Source organism: Manihot esculenta, chromosome 12, assembly GCF_001659605.2.
Source record: "Manihot esculenta cultivar AM560-2 chromosome 12, M.esculenta_v8, whole genome shotgun sequence".
NCBI classification, from domain to species: Eukaryota; Viridiplantae; Streptophyta; class Magnoliopsida; order Malpighiales; family Euphorbiaceae; genus Manihot; species Manihot esculenta.
This window is the reverse complement of record NC_035172.2, coordinates 16,122,131-16,139,001: the sequence shown is the minus strand read 5'-3', so window position 1 is coordinate 16,139,001 and position 16,871 is coordinate 16,122,131.

The following is a 16,871-nucleotide window of genomic DNA, read 5'->3' as shown; positions in this document are numbered from 1 at the left end:
TTCCTGTCATATATGTATATGTGTATATAACACCTCTGTACTTACCATTGCCAGGGCGTAGTCAGAGGCTCCTGGTCTTTACTATAAACCGGCCAGGGCGTAGTCAAAGGCTCCTGGACTTCTCTATACCTGCCAGGGCGTAGTCAAAGGCTCCTGGACTTCCTGTCTGTGACTATTGGCTCATTCAGCATTTACTCACATCAACAGATAACTATGCAATGCAACATCTTCGTGGATACTAATGCACATAACCTACGATATACTCATGATGCATGACTGATGCTAAAAGTATTTTATGTTCCAATTAAAAGAGTAAGTTTAGTTCCACTCACCTCTGGCTAACTGGACTGACTGACTCTGCAGGCTCTGAAAGCGCTGGGCAGTACTCACTACTGCTCTCTCTGGTTCCTCTGGTCTGTATAGGTACAGATAAACTCAAATGAGGGACCAAACTAACTGCTGACCAACTCTATTAAACTTCCCAAAACTCCCCTTAAACTTACTCTACACCTCATGCAAAACATGCAAAGGAAAGCTGGACAGAACACTTTCGGCGGCAGGTTCGGCGGCCGAAAGTCTTCTCCAGAGACGAAACTCAAGCACCTTCGGCGGCACCTTCGGCGGCCGAAGTCCCCAAACAGAGCCGAACATGCAAAGCTCGCGGGGGCAAGCTGTGGCAGCCTAAGCCACCATGCAAGAGGTTCGGCGGCCGAATGAACCTTCGGCTGCCGAACCTGAGTTCTTCCAGAACTCAGCCCGACGGCAAACCAAGCTCTTCCTTCCCTTCACCATCTCCAAACATGCATATAACAACTCCTCAACACTCATATACCTAAGTATATGTTCACAGGGGTCCAAAACTATCTACTAACCCCAAACAACAAATCAAACATAACACAGAAACATGTATACATCCATAAATCATCAAAACCACCATGACTAACCTAAGCATGCATCTCTTTCCTTAATCCCCCATAAAACCTTCAGAAAACATATAACAAGTTCAAAAGCATTACTTACCTCCTGTAACAAGAAGATGACCACTCTGAACTACGGAAAACGGACCAACTCTCCTCAAACTCTCAAACTCTCACAAACTTAGCTTTTTGCTTCAAAACTTTCAAACTCTTGTGAACACAAGCTAACTAGTGCATGAGCTGTTAATACAGATGAGTCATGAGAGACGGAAAGGCCAAGAATCTGAGGCCAACATCTGTCAAAATACATGACTCAGCTGGCTGGCCACCTCAGCTTCGGCTACCCAATCGCATGCAAACCCATGCAACATTCGGGGGCCGAACGTGCACTTTGGAAGCCGAACCTGGAGCACTTTCGGCGGCCGAACTTACCTTCGGCGGCCGAACTTGGCTCATCTACCTTAGGTCATTTCAGCTCAAAACTTACTTCCATTTGACTTTACCACACTAACACACAACATAACACATAGTAAAACATAAAGCCTACCCTCCTTTAGCATTCCGACACCCCGGATTCCACCGGACGACAGGAATTCTGATGCCGGATTCTAGCCGGGTATTACACACAACAATAAAACTCTGTACACATTACATAATATCATTTTACATTACATCATGTCCACCACTATTCTATTCCATACACTTCACCCTAGCTGTTATCCCGAGCTATCTCTGACTCGCCCTGCAAAACTGGGAATTTGGGAGAGGGATGAGCTACTAAAGCCCAGTGAGCAGAACAACAAGAAAAAATCATTTAAACACATGCTTTCATGAAATGCATCACATCACAAACATATCACATCAAGGATGAACTTGTCACCAATAGCCCTCTACATATCGTAATATGTCCAATTGTTCCAGGGGCGATACGGCCTCACCTTATAATACCCGGCTAGACTCTGGTATTGGAATTCCTACCGTCCAGTGGAATCTCGGGTGTCGAAGACCTCTAGAAGGGTAAAACCATGTTCTCATAAAATGTTTTAATGAGTTTTATGTTTTTAATCAAGAAAGAAAATGAGTTTTTGCATGAAAATGACCTTGGAGGAAAACTCAGGTTCGACCGCCGAACATGCAGGCGTTTCGGGTGTGCCTTAGGCCCCCGAAGGCATAAGTGAGGGAAACCAGGTTCGGCCGCCGAACCTTATGTTCAGCCGCCGAACATGGCATGCATGCGGAGGCACGTTCGGCTCCCGAATGTGGCCTGGCCAGCCACCTATAAAGGGGCCCCTTAGCCGAAATGGGCGAGCTTTTCTCCCCATTGTCGGCCAAGGTGAGCTCTACGCCATCCCTCGCCGATTTTGAGTTCCTTCCTTCAAATCTTTCACGATTTTCATAAGTTTTCACTTTGTTTTGAAGATTTTCGAGTATAAAGCAAGTTTTGGAGCTTTGAGGTTCAAGAAACTCAATCTCTCCCATCTCCGAGCTAGGGTCATTTTCCTTTCGATCTTCAAGAGCTAAGGGCCGATCTTGAGCTCACTATATGTTTTAAACAAGTTTTAAGTTGATTCATGAGGTAGAAATGTATGTTTATGCTAGTTGAGCATTGTTAGGTTTTATGTGTTTTATGGAAAATGTATGTTGGATATGCATGTTGGATATGCATATTTGATGTGTGGTAGATGGGGTTTAGGATAGTTTGAAGCCCCTAGGAGCTGTTATGCTTGAGTATGCATGTTGTAGAATAGGAAAATGCTTGATTGAAGGTTTTGGGAGGCAAATGTGCATGAGGAGCCGAGTTTTTGCCCTTTTGGCAGAAACTAGGTTCGGCAGCTGAAGGACTTTCGGCCGCCGAACCTGCCTGGGAGGCAAGCCTTTCGGCTGCCGAAGCCTGCCCCCGAAAAGAGACTTTCTTCTCTGGAGGGCACTTTCGACCGCCGAAGGTGCCGCTGAACCTGCCTGACTTTTGGCTCTGGAGGGACTTTCGGCCGCCGAACCTGCCGCCGAAAGTGCCCTGTTTAGCCTTCCTTTGCATATTTTGCATGATTGTTTTGAGGTATTTTAGGGGGTTTTTGGGGGATGTTTTAGAGTCATGTTCTAGTATGTTTCGTCCCTCATTTGAGTCCACCTGTGTAGGTTCAGACCCGAGGAACCGAGGACCTCAGCAGTGAGTCAGCTGCTTCAGTCATTGTCAGAGCTAGCTGAGGTGAGTAGAATAAACCTTTACGTTTTAAAGCGAATAAATTATAAAGTTTTGAGCATATTCATGCATCATGAATGCCATGTGATATCTTAGGTTGTTTGCATTAGAATTCACGAATATGTTGCATTGCATTCTATGATGTTGATGTGGATTGGTTATTGGATGATCCTTTAGTCCTCATATGATATGATGTGATATGGTACGGTATGTCATGGTATGGAAGTCCGGTTGACCCATTCTACGTCCCAGCACTATGTAAGAGAAAGACCGGTTGACCCATTCTACGTCCCGGCACCTTGGAAATGTTATGTCATGATATGTTTAAGAGAAAGACCAGTTGACCCATTCTACGTCCCGGCACTTTGGAATGTAGAGGACTATTGGTGACAATACCATCCGTGATGTGATTTGTCTGTGATGTGTTGCATTCCATTATGGCATATGATTTAAATGTTTTTATTATTCTGCTCACTGGGCTCTAGTAGCTCACCCCTTTCCCTAATCCCCCAGGGTTGCAGGTACGGGCTAGACAGAGAAGTCAAGATGGATGAAGTCTTGTGTATGTAATTGATAGAATGTGGACATGATAAATTGTAAAATGATGTAAAGTTATGTATAGTTATGTTATGTAAAAATGATATTGAGGGTTAGAGGTTGTGCTTGACCCTATGTGTATGGTGATCCCTTTTGTATACATGATCTATGTTTTATGATGCTTACGTTCCACCAAGCTTGTGTATGATGAGATGCTCCATTGGAGTATTTGATGAGAGCTCCAATGTGGGGTTTATGTTTATGTTTATGTATATGTTTTTAGGCATGCACAGGTTGAGCTTGGTAAAAGAAAAGTTCAAATTTTTATGTATATGTTGATCATGTATGGGATTAAACAGGTTTACAGGTTGTATGTTAGGCTTGCTATGGGTCCCGGCGGCCTTAAGTCGATCTGGATCCTAGCGTCGGTAGCGGTCCGATTTTCGGATCGTTACAGAATGGTATCAGAGCCCTAGGTTCATATGGTCAGACCTAGAGTATCGGGCTCATAGATGTTATAGAAGGTCAAGCACAATAGGAAAGATCATGTCCACTAGGATAGGATGTGGAGTCCTGTCTTGTATGATGATGTGAAATGCCATGATAATGTGCATGTGCATTAATGATATGTTTTGTATGTTATGTATGTGATGCGGGTTCATGTGTTCCCACATGAACCATATGATGCTAATGTTTGTGCAATGTGTACTGTTTTTCAGAAACAGGATGAGAGGAACTCGTCGATCTGCACGATTGACTGGAGTACCACCTGAGGATGAGGGCACGAGCGCCCGTCCTCCTGCATTGCCTAGGGCAATGTCAAGTAGGTCCAGCAGAGAAAGAGCAGTAAGAGACCCTAGAAGGTCTTTGGATATGGGTAGAAGCAGATCAGTGAGGGAAACAGTTCAGGGAGGAATGTCAGAGGACATGGGGGATGATATGGATGTAGAGCAGAGGAGGGATGGCAGTCTGGGAGTTAGCATGTCAAAAGAAGGTATGGGAGAGTCCCAAGGAGGCACTCAGGCCTCGGGATTTGTTCAGCCACCTTACTACCCACCCTTCTCACAAAACCCCGGGTATTCGATGGGAGGCACATCGGATTACCATAGCTTTAACCCTTATCCCACACAGATGCCATACCCACCTTACTACCCACCATACCCACAGTACCTAATGTATCCACCCCCGCCCTACTATCCAAATCCAGCAAACCCTACCCCAGGGGATGCTGCACCTCCTCCTCCACCAGCAGAACCCACAGTTCCAGAAACCCCAGTACCTAAGCCTAGCTCATCTGGTGGGAGCAAGGTCAAGATGACCGACTACATGAAGCTGGGTGCTCCTCAGTATGAAAAAGGGGATGACCCGTTTGTGTATCTTGAAAGGGTCAAGGTGATCACAGATGATATTGGGGCTGATGACAGTAGAGCCATTCAGATGGCTGGGTTCACGCTTAAGTGCAAGAAGGCATGAGAGTGGTTTAAGAATTATGTGAACCCGAGGGTGGACAGCATGTCTTGGGAAGAGTTTGCAAACGAGTTTGCAGGATGGGCTTTCCCCGATAGTTCAAGGGAGCTGAAGATGATCAAATTTGAGCAGTTAAGGTAGACAGAAGAGATGAGTGTAGATGAGTTCACAGACAGATTCTTGGAGCTGTTGCCATTTGCAGGGTAAAATCTTGACTCAGACCAGAAGAAGTCAAGGAGGTATATCATGAAACTCCACTCCAGATATTCCTCCTTGATCCAGTCAGCAGATAGGGAGAGCTTCCATGCCATAGTGGATATGGCCCGGAAAATGGAGGCCAGTGCCATCATTCAGGGGACAGTTAGACAGTCAGTGGCACAGTCTTCTAGTTCCAAGACCCCGGGTGGGGGAAGGCTAGATCCTTCATCCTCGGGTGCAGCAACTTCGGGCAGCAGAAAGTGGGGTAACACCACTAGGAAGCCCAAGAAGAACAAGTTCTGGAACAAGATCAAGTCCAGTTTGGGACTAGGGAGTGGCTCAAGCTCTAGTGCGGATAATGCAGTTTGTGCAAGGTGTGGTAAGCCACACAAGGGAGTTTGCCGGGCTGGGACAGCAGCCTGCTTCAGATGCGGGCAAGAGGGACACGTGGATCGGGAGTGTCCTAGGACAGTACCTATGGCTCAGTCCCAGCAGACAGCTTCAGGTAGTGTAGCACAGCCAGTAGCTCCAGCCACGACTCAGGTAAGTGGCAGAGGCAGAGGGAGAGGGTCAGCCTCTTCTTCAGCGGGTTTCAGAGGTGAAGGTCCTTCAGCTCCAGCGCGGATCTTCACGATGACTCAGCAGGAGGCAGATGCATCTAACACCGTGGTGGCAGGTAATCTCGTCATTGGTTGTTCAGATGTATATGCCTTGATGGACCCTGGTGCATCTCATTCTTTTATTGCTCCGAGAGCCGTAGAGAGGTTGGGTCTGATGATCTCTGGGTTAGAGTGTCCTCTCTGGGTCAGTGGACCCAAGTGTGATCCATCAGTGGCAGAGTCAGTCTGCCAGTGCAGTCCAGTCTTTGTTGAGGGAAGATGCCTTTCCGCCGACCTTGTGGTTCTAGACTTGACAGATTTTGACGTCATTCTAGGGATGGACTGGTTATCTACCCATGGTGCTACCTTGGACTGCAGGGACAAAGTAGTCAGGTTCAGAGGTCAGGATGGGTCAGAGGTTGTCTTCAGGGGAGACAGGAGGGGTATACCTAGAGGTCTGATATCAGCTCTTCAGGCTCGTAGGCTGCTTAGGAAGGGATGTCAGGGGTATTTGGCTCATGTAAGAGAGCCTAGCAGTCAGGTTAGAGAGCCCGCCTCGGTGCCAGTAGTCAGAGAGTTCTTAGATGTCTTCCCAAACGAGCTGCCAGGTTTACCACCTGCTAGGGAGATAGAGTTCGAGATAGAATTAATGCCTGGAACTAGACCGATCTCTATCCCTCCCTACAGGATGGCTCCAGCTGAGTTGAAAGAATTGAAAGAGCAGTTGCAAGAGCTGGTAGACAAGGGTTTCATCCGACCGAGTACCTCACATTGGGGTGCTCCAGTGCTGTTTGTGAGAAAGAAGGATGGATCCCTTAGACTTTGTATCGACTACAGGCAGTTGAACAAAGTCACTACTAAGAATAAGTATCCATTGCCAAGGATCGATGATCTATTCGACCAGCTAGCAGGAGCGGGTTGTTTCTCCAAAATAGATCTGAGGTCCGGGTATCATCAGTTGAGGATCAGAGAAGAAGATGTGCCAAAGACGGCTTTCAGGACCAGATATGGGCATTTTGAGTTCCTTGTAATGCCATTCGGGTTAACCAACGCCCCTGCAGCATTCATGGATCTCATGAACAGAGTGTTTAGCCAGTACCTGGATCACTTTGTGATTGTCTTCATAGATGATATCTTAGTGTATTCCAGGAATGCAGAGGAGCATGCCCATCATCTGAGGTTGGTTCTGCAGACCTTGAAGGAACACGGCTTGTATGCCAAGTTCTCCAAGTGTGAGTTCTGGTTGAGGAGCATCCCATTCTTGGGGCATGTTGTGTCAGAAAATGGGATAGAGGTGGACCCCAAGAAGATAGAAGCTGTGGCTAACTGGCCTAGACCCACTTCAGTGACAGAGATTAGAAGTTTCTTGGGTTTGGCAAGTTACTACAGGAGGTTCGTTCAGGACTTCTCAAAAATTGCAACTCCTCTGACCAAACTAACCAGGAAGAATCAGAAGTTTGTGTGAACTGACCAATGCGAAGAGAGTTTTGAAGAGCTTAAGAAGAGGTTAACGTCAGCACCAGTGTTAGCTTTGCCAGCTAGCAATGAGGATTTCACAGTTTTCTGTGATGCATCCCAAGTGGGATTGGGTTGTGTGTTAATGCATAATGAAAGGGTGATTGCTTATGCTTCTAGACAGCTGAAGAAGCATGAGTTGAATTACCCCACACATGACCTGGAGATGGCAGCAGTAATCTTTGCACTCAAGATGTGGAGGCACTACCTCTATGGGGTTAAATGTGAGATCTTCACAGATCATAAGAGCCTGCAGTACATCCTGAGTCAAAGAGATTTGAACTTGAGACAGAGAAGATGGGTGGAGCTGCTGAGTGACTATGATTGCAAGATTCAGTACCATCCGGGTAAGGCGAATGTTGTGGCAGACGCCCTAAGCCGGAAGTCACTAGGCATTCTATCCCACATCACGGCTGAGAGGAGACCGGTGGTGAAGGAGTTTTACAAGCTCATTGATGAAGGTCTACAGTTGGAGTTTTCTGGTACAGGTACTTTAGTTGCCCAGATGAGAGTGGCACCCGTGTTTCTGGAGCAGGTGGCTCAGAAACAGCATGAGGACCTAGAATTAGTGAAGATTGCCAGGGCTGTTCAGTCAGGCAAAGATAGTGAGTTCAGATTCGACAACAAGGGGATCCTCCGCTATGGGAGCCGATTGTGTGTACCAGACGACATAGGGCTAAAAGGAGACATTATGAGAGAGGCTCATAATGCAAGATACAACGTTCACCCCGGAGCCACCAAGATGTATCAAGATCTGAAGAAGGTTTATTGGTGGCCAGCTATGAAGAGAGAAGTGGCACAGTTTGTGTCAGCCTGCGAAGTGTGTCAGAGGATGAAGCTGAAACATCAGAAGCTGGCTGGAATGCTTAACCCGCTACCTATTCCAGAATGGAAATGGGAGAATATAGCTATGGAATTCGTAGTGGGGTTACCGGCGACATCCAACAGATTGGACTCCATATGGGTGATTGTGGACAGACTCACCAAATCTGCTCACTTCATCCCTGTCAGGAGTGGCTATTCTGTGGACAAGTTGGCGCAGGTGTATGTTGATGAGATCGTCAGGCTGCATGGGGTTCCTGTTTCAATAGTGTCCGATAAAGGACCCCAGTTCACCTCCAGGTTTTGGCGGAGTCTACAGAATGCCATGGGTACCAGGTTGGATTTCAGTACTGCCTTCCATCCACAGACGGACGGACAATCAGAGAGGACCATCCAGACGATAGAAGATATGCTCAGAATGTGTGTGCTGAACTTTAGCGGTTCTTGGAGGCAGCATCTACCCTTGGTGGAGTTTGCCTACAATAACAGCCATCATGCTAGCATCGAGATGGCTCCATATGAAGCTTTGTATGGGAGGAAGTGCAGATCACCTGTTTGCTGGGAAGAGGTTGGAGAAAAGGCCTTGGCAGGGCTTGAGCTAGTAGAGATCACCAGCAGGGTGGTACCCATAATCAGAGAAAGAATCAAGACTGCTGCAAGCAGGCAGAAAAGTTATGCAGACATCCGCAGAAGGCAAGTAGAGTTTCAGGAGGGGGATCTGGTTTTGCTCAAGGTGTCTCCAATGAAAGGGGTGATTCGGTTCGGGAAGAAAGGTAAGATGGCTCCACTGTACATCGGACCCTTTGAAGTCTTGCAAAAGATTGGGAATGTATCGTACAAGCTGGACTTGCCTGCTTCAATGGAGAGAATCCATTCGGTTTTTCATGTTTCAATGTTAAGAAAGTTTGTGTCAGATCCGGGCAAGGTTCTTAGTGAGCCTGATGTTCCCGCAATCACCTTCATGGATATCTCTTAAGATTTCCTGGCCTTCCTCTTCGGTAACACACCACAACCATGGATATGTCATGGACCTCCTATACAATCAACCATAGATTAGTGTGTATTTAGAATACTTCCTTAGTACCTGTTTAGCTGATAATTCATCGGTTGGAAGGTCATCTTATGTCAAGAATTTGTATACTGGCGTCATCCATGATTCCCCTTCTTCTATGGGGAATGACTCTTCTACTACCGGTGCTGGAGTGTGCATTTCTCGAATTGAAACGGTTGGGTCAAGTGCTGTTCTCCCGCCACTGCCATCTTAACTAGAAGATCTGTCTCTTCGTTGTTGCCTCTGGCCACCTGACAAAGTTCGTAGCTACCCTTGCCATCTTTAATCTTATTCATCAAGGATCGAACCTTCTTCTCGTATTTGATAAGGTTCGGTTTGCAGACTCTAAATTGTCCCTATCATTGATTAACAATTAATTATTAATCACTAAAAATATTGAATTTTTGTTTACCTAATTTCTTGATAATTCTTTGAGTCATTATTACAGTCTCGTATTCAGTTATATTGGTAGTAGCATTAAAGGCAAGTTTGACCGCATATCAAAGTTTTATTCCTGTCTGAGATTGTAATAGGATCCCGATTCCTGAATCCCCTGCTCTGCAAGCTCCATCTATCTAGAATTTTCATTCATCTATGTCCTCCTCCAAGGACCCTGAGGGTTCTAACAGTGGAGTCATCTCTGCAACAAAGTCCGCTAATACCTAAACTTTCATAGGCTTCCTCGGGACATAATTGATATTGTAGGCTGACAGTATTATTGCCCAGGTGGATAACTGCCTTGACAACTCCGACCTCTATAAAACCTTCTACAATAGGTAATCTGTTTTGACTTCTTTAGTATATGACTCGAAGTACGGTCATAACTTTGTGGCTGATATTAGAACTAGAGGTGTAATCGACGTCGAGTCGAGATTTGTAAAGTTCAAACTCGTTTATTAAAAAATTTTGGAAGCTCAAGCTCGAGTTCGAATATTTGGCTCGAGTTCAACTCAAGAATTAAATACTACAATCGTACTCGGTTCAAACTCGACTCGTGAAAAGCTGATTTAGTATAATAACGAGTCTAATTCGAAATTAAATTTGATTAAGAAGCTCATTAACAAAATTCAATTAAGAAGCCCATTAATAAAGTATAATTAATTTAAATTTTTAAACATTAAACTTTTAAACTAAAAGATCAAAAGAGATTTTAATAAAATCAAATATAATTTAATTAAAATCTGTTGTAACCAAATCCTTGATTTAAATCACTATATTGAAAGTGGAATCTTTATTTATAAAGGAATTTCATCCGTTCATCTCCATAAATTTCCAAAGTGAGATAGAGAGAATTTTGATTTAGTAACCGTCAATAGTTTATATGTAACATAATGCATAGTAAGTAGTCAAAAGTGTATTCGACTAATTAAGAAGCTAATTTATAAAGTCTAATTAATTTAAATTTTTAAATATTATATTTTTAAATTAAAAAATTAAAAGAGATTTTAATAAAATTAAATACAATTTAATTAAAATTTATTGTAATCAAGTTCTTAATTTAAATCACCGACTCCTTTCATTTCCATAAATTTTCGAGGTGGGCCCTTGATTTGGTAATTTTTTTATATATAACATAACGTGTAGTAAGTAATCAAAAGTGTATTTATGACTCGATGGTTGATGAAAGGTGACTTTTGTAAGATTTTAGATTTAATTTCTACCAAATCATCAAATTTTTTTTATTTATTTTTTTATTTAAATTTTAATATTTAAATTTTTTATTTTCTTATTAGTTAGATTTTAATATTTAAATATTTATTTATTTTTAACATCAAATATTATTTATTATTCAAATACTAATTATAAAATTTTTAATTAATCATATAATTTATTATTTAAATACTAATTATAAAATTTTTAATTAATTATATAAGAGTTAATAGCAAAATAAGTATTTTCTTTTGATTTTGTTGCAATTGTACCTTATATTTTTTTTTATCCATTAAAATCTAATCTTTTAAAATTACTCTAATTGTACTCTGTCATTATTTTGTTGTTAAAAAACTAACAAAATTACCACTTCATTTATCACATTAATGCCATGTTATCATATCACATTAGCAAAATTTAGAATTAATTTAAAAAAAAACTATATACTTTATTTTTATTATAATTTCATTTAATACTTTTATTTTTTTAATTAAATTCTATATTTTTAATATCTGACTAAATGTACTTACAAATACTTGTATAGTTGAAAATTTATAAAATTATCAATTTACTCTTTTTCACTATTAAATAATTCTTTTAACTCTCAATTATAATAGTAATTTACTACTTTTTTTAAATTATATTAACATTTAGAGTGAATTTCAAAAAAATGAATAATATATAAATTAAATATTTGATTGTTTAGTCTGACTTGATTAAGTGGCTGAAAAAATAGGCTGAAAAAATATGTAATTCATTTGAAATTATAAATTCAGTTTTTATTTCTCTATCTCCTAAAAAAATTATTAATAAAATAAATAATTACCAAAAAAACTCTATACTTTTAGTTTTATTATAATTTTATCCTAAACTTTTAAATTATCATTTATTTTATCCTGTAATTCACTGACATGGCATGCTAATGTGGCATTAACGTGACAAATGGTATAGCAATTCTATTAATTTTTAACTGTATAAGTAACGATAGGTTACAATTGAAATAATTTTAAAAAGTCAAATTTTAATTGACAAAAGAAAAGTATAGGTGTAATTACAATAAAATTGAAAGTACATACTTTTTTTACCATTAACTCACGGTATAAAATGCATTTAATATAAAATCAACAATATAATACTAAATTCAATAATCATTTGTTGTAATATAAACATATTTATATTACATTTTATGTAAAATTAATTAAAATAATAAATATATAAATTTACATATAAATAGTTTATACAGGTCAGAGAGAATTCCTATTTAAATTACATGGTTTTAATTAAACTTGTGTAATTTTGTTATTAGTATTAATAGAAATTTATATATAAAATTTATTAATATATTATCATCGATTGAATATTCATATATTGTGATTTGATTATTCATATATTATTATTTATTTTTATTTAAATATATAATTTACATTAAATTATTTTATATTATATAAAAAATATTATACATGCAATACAAATATAAAATATTACATAAAATAAATATATTGATATAAAATATTACATAAAATAAATATATTAATATAAATATAATCAACTTAAATTATATAATTATATATATACATTATATTCAAATTTCGTCAATAAAATTATATTATTTTATATTTAAATTATATAAAAATTTTAATTTATAAAATTAAACGGACAATATTAAGTATGAAAATGATTATATAAAAATATATATACATATATATAAGTATATGAAAGCAATAATAATAATAATAATAATTTAATAAGAGACTTATAGTTTAAAGAGAGTGTCTACTTAGAAAGACATTTAATGATAGATAAATATATAAATTAATAATATATATTGTTATATAGTTTAATATTATTTAATTTTTTAAAAATTTAAAAATTAAGAAAAAAAATAAATAATAGAAATAAAAAATAAAAATAAAGTAATATCATAAATATTTTTTAATAATACTTAATATTTATTATTTTATGTTAAGAATTTATTTTTATCTAATATATTAAATTTGTTCTCATATGCATTAACTTGTTTTGTTTATTACAAATTTAAATTAAAATTATATAATAATTACACTTTATAAACATCTATTTATAATCTCCATATTTATTGAGTTCTTAACTGAGAGTATTATTAAATACATTTATAAGACTTATAAATTAATTTAGCTTGCAATTTAGCTTGCGAGCTTCTTAACAAGTCAGCTCGACGAGTATCTTAACGAGTTTACTTAACAAGTCTATTTACAAGTCTTTTAACGAGTCTGCTCATGAACTTCTTAACGAACTAGTTTACAAGCCTCTTAACGAGTTAGCTTGCAAACCTTAACAAGTCAGCTTGCAAACCTTAACGAGTCAGCTTGCAAACCTTAACGAGCCGAGTTTAAGCTTGGCTCGTTTAATACACGGCCTTAAAAATTGAGTTTGAGCTCAGATAATTAGAAAACAAATTGAGCCAAATCTTGAATACCTCACAAATAGTTTGATTCCTTTAAATACCTCACAAATAGTTTGATTCCTTTACAAACCTAATTAGAATTACAAACGCCAACTTTTCGAGAGGTGGGTAGTTCAACTTTGCCCCCCTTCAACACCTGGCAGGTATAGTATACTGCACTTTGCTCCCCATTGTTTTCACGAATAAGTATCGAGCAAATTGTTTCTTTTGTCACAGATAAGTATAAAAATAAAACTTCTCCTTCAACGGGCGGGCTTAGCAGCGGAAGGGATGATAAGAAGGTTTTTAGACTTTCTAATGCCTCTGCACACTCTTCTCCCCATTCAAACTTGCCTTTGCCTTTCAAAATCTTGAAGAACGGGAGGCACCTTCTGGCCAAGCATGATATGAAACGACCTAGGGCAGTGAACCACCCATTCAGCCTTTGTACCTCATTAATGATTTTGGATGCTTTCATATTTTGGATTGTGCTAATCTTCTCAGGGTTTGCCTCTATACCTCTTTCTAAGATTATATATCCGAAGGAACTTCCCAACCTTTACTCCGAAGGTGTATTTTTCAAGGTTCAACTTCATACCCGCCTTATCCAGGACATCAAAAACTTTTTCGATATCTTATGGATGGTCCTCCAAGGATTAATTTTTTATCACCATGTCATCCACATATACCTCCACTGTTGATCCCACCATTTCTTTGAAAATTCCTAACTCTAGCCTTTAGTATGTCACTCCTACATTTTTCAATCTGAAAGGCATTACTTTGTAACAGTAAACTTCTTCATCTATTATGAACGTGGTCTTTTCTACATTCTCGATATCTAACAAGTATTTGCCCTAGGTCATTATCTTAGACCTTTTTGTATGTCATTTTGGTAATTAATAAAAGAGGTTTTACTATCATTATTATTTGTTTGCATATTACATAATAATGATTAACATCCCTGATTACTTATTATTATATTGATAATAATAAAATATAATTAGTATGATTATTGATTGATAATCATGAGATGATTATGTATATGTTGATATAATTCAATAATTATAGATATTTGTTAGAGAACAAAGTATTAGATGGACCCGCATTGAGATCACTACATGGGTTATTGTCATAAGTGAATATCAAAGTAGTTATGTCTTAATCCTTTGACTTGAGATTGTCATAGTTTCCAATATAAGGACTGTTATGTTTTGACATAACCAAACATTGTCTTTAATCGGACAATCATAAAGGTTATGATTGAGCATGATAAAAATTATGTAGAGGATATTGAATAATCAAGATAGAATTTGTCCCTCTCTTGGAGAGAGATATCTTCTGGGCCCCTTAATAAGTGAGACTGAGAAATGCATGGCCGTGCTCAAATGAATTGATAGTGTGATCAATATCATTTGATTTTATCAGTCTACTTAAAGATCGAGAAATCATAAGTTTGAATATTATAAGTTTGGCATTGACCATTATTTATGTTCAAACTAGATATCGTGTGACAATATTAATACATGTTCTATTTATTAGGCTTTATCGGACTATCGATCCTCATATTAGTTGGGTAGTCATAATGTCTTGCTAGAGGCCGCTTATGATTTATGGACCTTGTGGGACTGGGCCTATTGCCAATTAATATGAGCCTATTGGGTCACACACAAGAACGTTGTTGATGTGCTATATTAATGGGCTAAAAGTCCATTAGTATAGTTAATAATAATAAAGATGTTATTATTATTAATATTAATTATTATTATAAGATAATAATATTTAAAAAGATCTGCAGTCTATTTGTAACTGTTACAGATAAAAGATTCTTTGGTTTTCCTTATAAAAAAAACTATCACGTAAGATATTTGAGTATCTGTGAGATTGTGATAGTTAGTTATACACACAACTCTTTTACGAAAAGAGTCGTGGGAAAATAAAAGATTGAAACATATAAAACCTCTTCTACGAATTGTGGAGTTCAGGTTTTTAGAGAATTCGTTTTCAGTTGCAGATTGGGGAGCACATAGTTTATCTATCCTTGAGAGAGCTAGCACTCTAGAAGGATAAAAGACGTTCGTGTGGATACCATTGAGGGTGTTCGTTGAAAAAGCAGCACCTTGAGTCCGGAATTGTATCTTCTCATTGAGTCTAACAGGTTAGTCTCTTATCATTCCTTTCAAAATAAACGAAGTACACGGATCCTGGAAAGGAAAACAGAGATTTTAATTTTTTCCGCTACGTGTTTGGGTTGCAGTAATCTCTAGGTTTCCTAACATGTTGATCCCACCATTTCTTTGAAAATTCCTAACACCAGCCTATAGTACGTCACTCCTATATTTTTCAATCTGAAAGGCATTACTTTGTAACAGTAAACTCCTTCATCTATTATGAACGTGGTCTTTTCTGCATTCTCGATATCTATCATGATTTGGTGGTATCCTGAAATGGCATCAAGGAAGGAGACCACTGCACGCCCTGAAGTTGAATCCACTAATCCGTTAATGGACGGTAATGGATAGTGATCTTTCGAACATGCTTTATTTAAGTCAGTGAAATCCACAAATATCCTTCAATTTCCATTAGCTTTCTTTATTAGGACCGCATTGGCTAGCCATGTGGGATACTGGACTTCTTTTATTAATCCTACATTTAGAAGCTTACCTACCTCTTCTTTGATCATGTGCTACCTCTCTGGTGTGAACTTCCTTTTTTTTGTTGGACTGGTTTGACAGTCTTATCAATGGATAACTTATGGCTGATGAGAGTGGGGTCTACAATTGTTATATTATTTGAAAACTAAGTGAAAGTGGCTACTCGATTTTTCAGCAACTCTATCAATCAAACCTTTATTTTCTCGGTTAGCGCAATGCCAAACTGCACTTTTTGCTCCTTCCATACCTAGACCTCCTCTATAGGATCCACAGGTTTTGACTTTATGTGAGATTTTGGCTTCTCTAACAAATCAATGGGAATGGTTGCTTTTCCGAGGCTTTTTGCAGGGTGTTTCTTAAGCTGATCTCAGACTGCGTCAAACCATTGTTATGCCCCCGGAGGCTGAAAGCTTAAGACACATAGCACCCATGTTAATAATAATACTGTGGCAGTTCAGGACCGAACGACCGAGTATCACGTTGTATGCAAATGGGATATCTACCACCGCGAATTCTGCATACAGTTCTTGCCTGTACTTCTCATCCCTGAGTATCAGGGGAAGGTTGATGGTGCCTGATACTGCCACGGTCTTATCTCCTAGCCTTACCAAGAGGTAGGAGACTCTTGGTAAGATATTTAAGATAAGAGGGTTAATAGAATTACCTATATCCTCCTTACCTCATATCTGTTGAGGATTTTAACGACCAGCGAGTCATTTTAAAAGAATCTGATTGCCTTATTCGTGGGGTCGAACCTTAACTCTTGTCTGGTCCATGATTCTTGATCGACAGATAGGACATCCTCTGCTATCTGCTTATTTTTTCCCTTACCCTTGTTATGT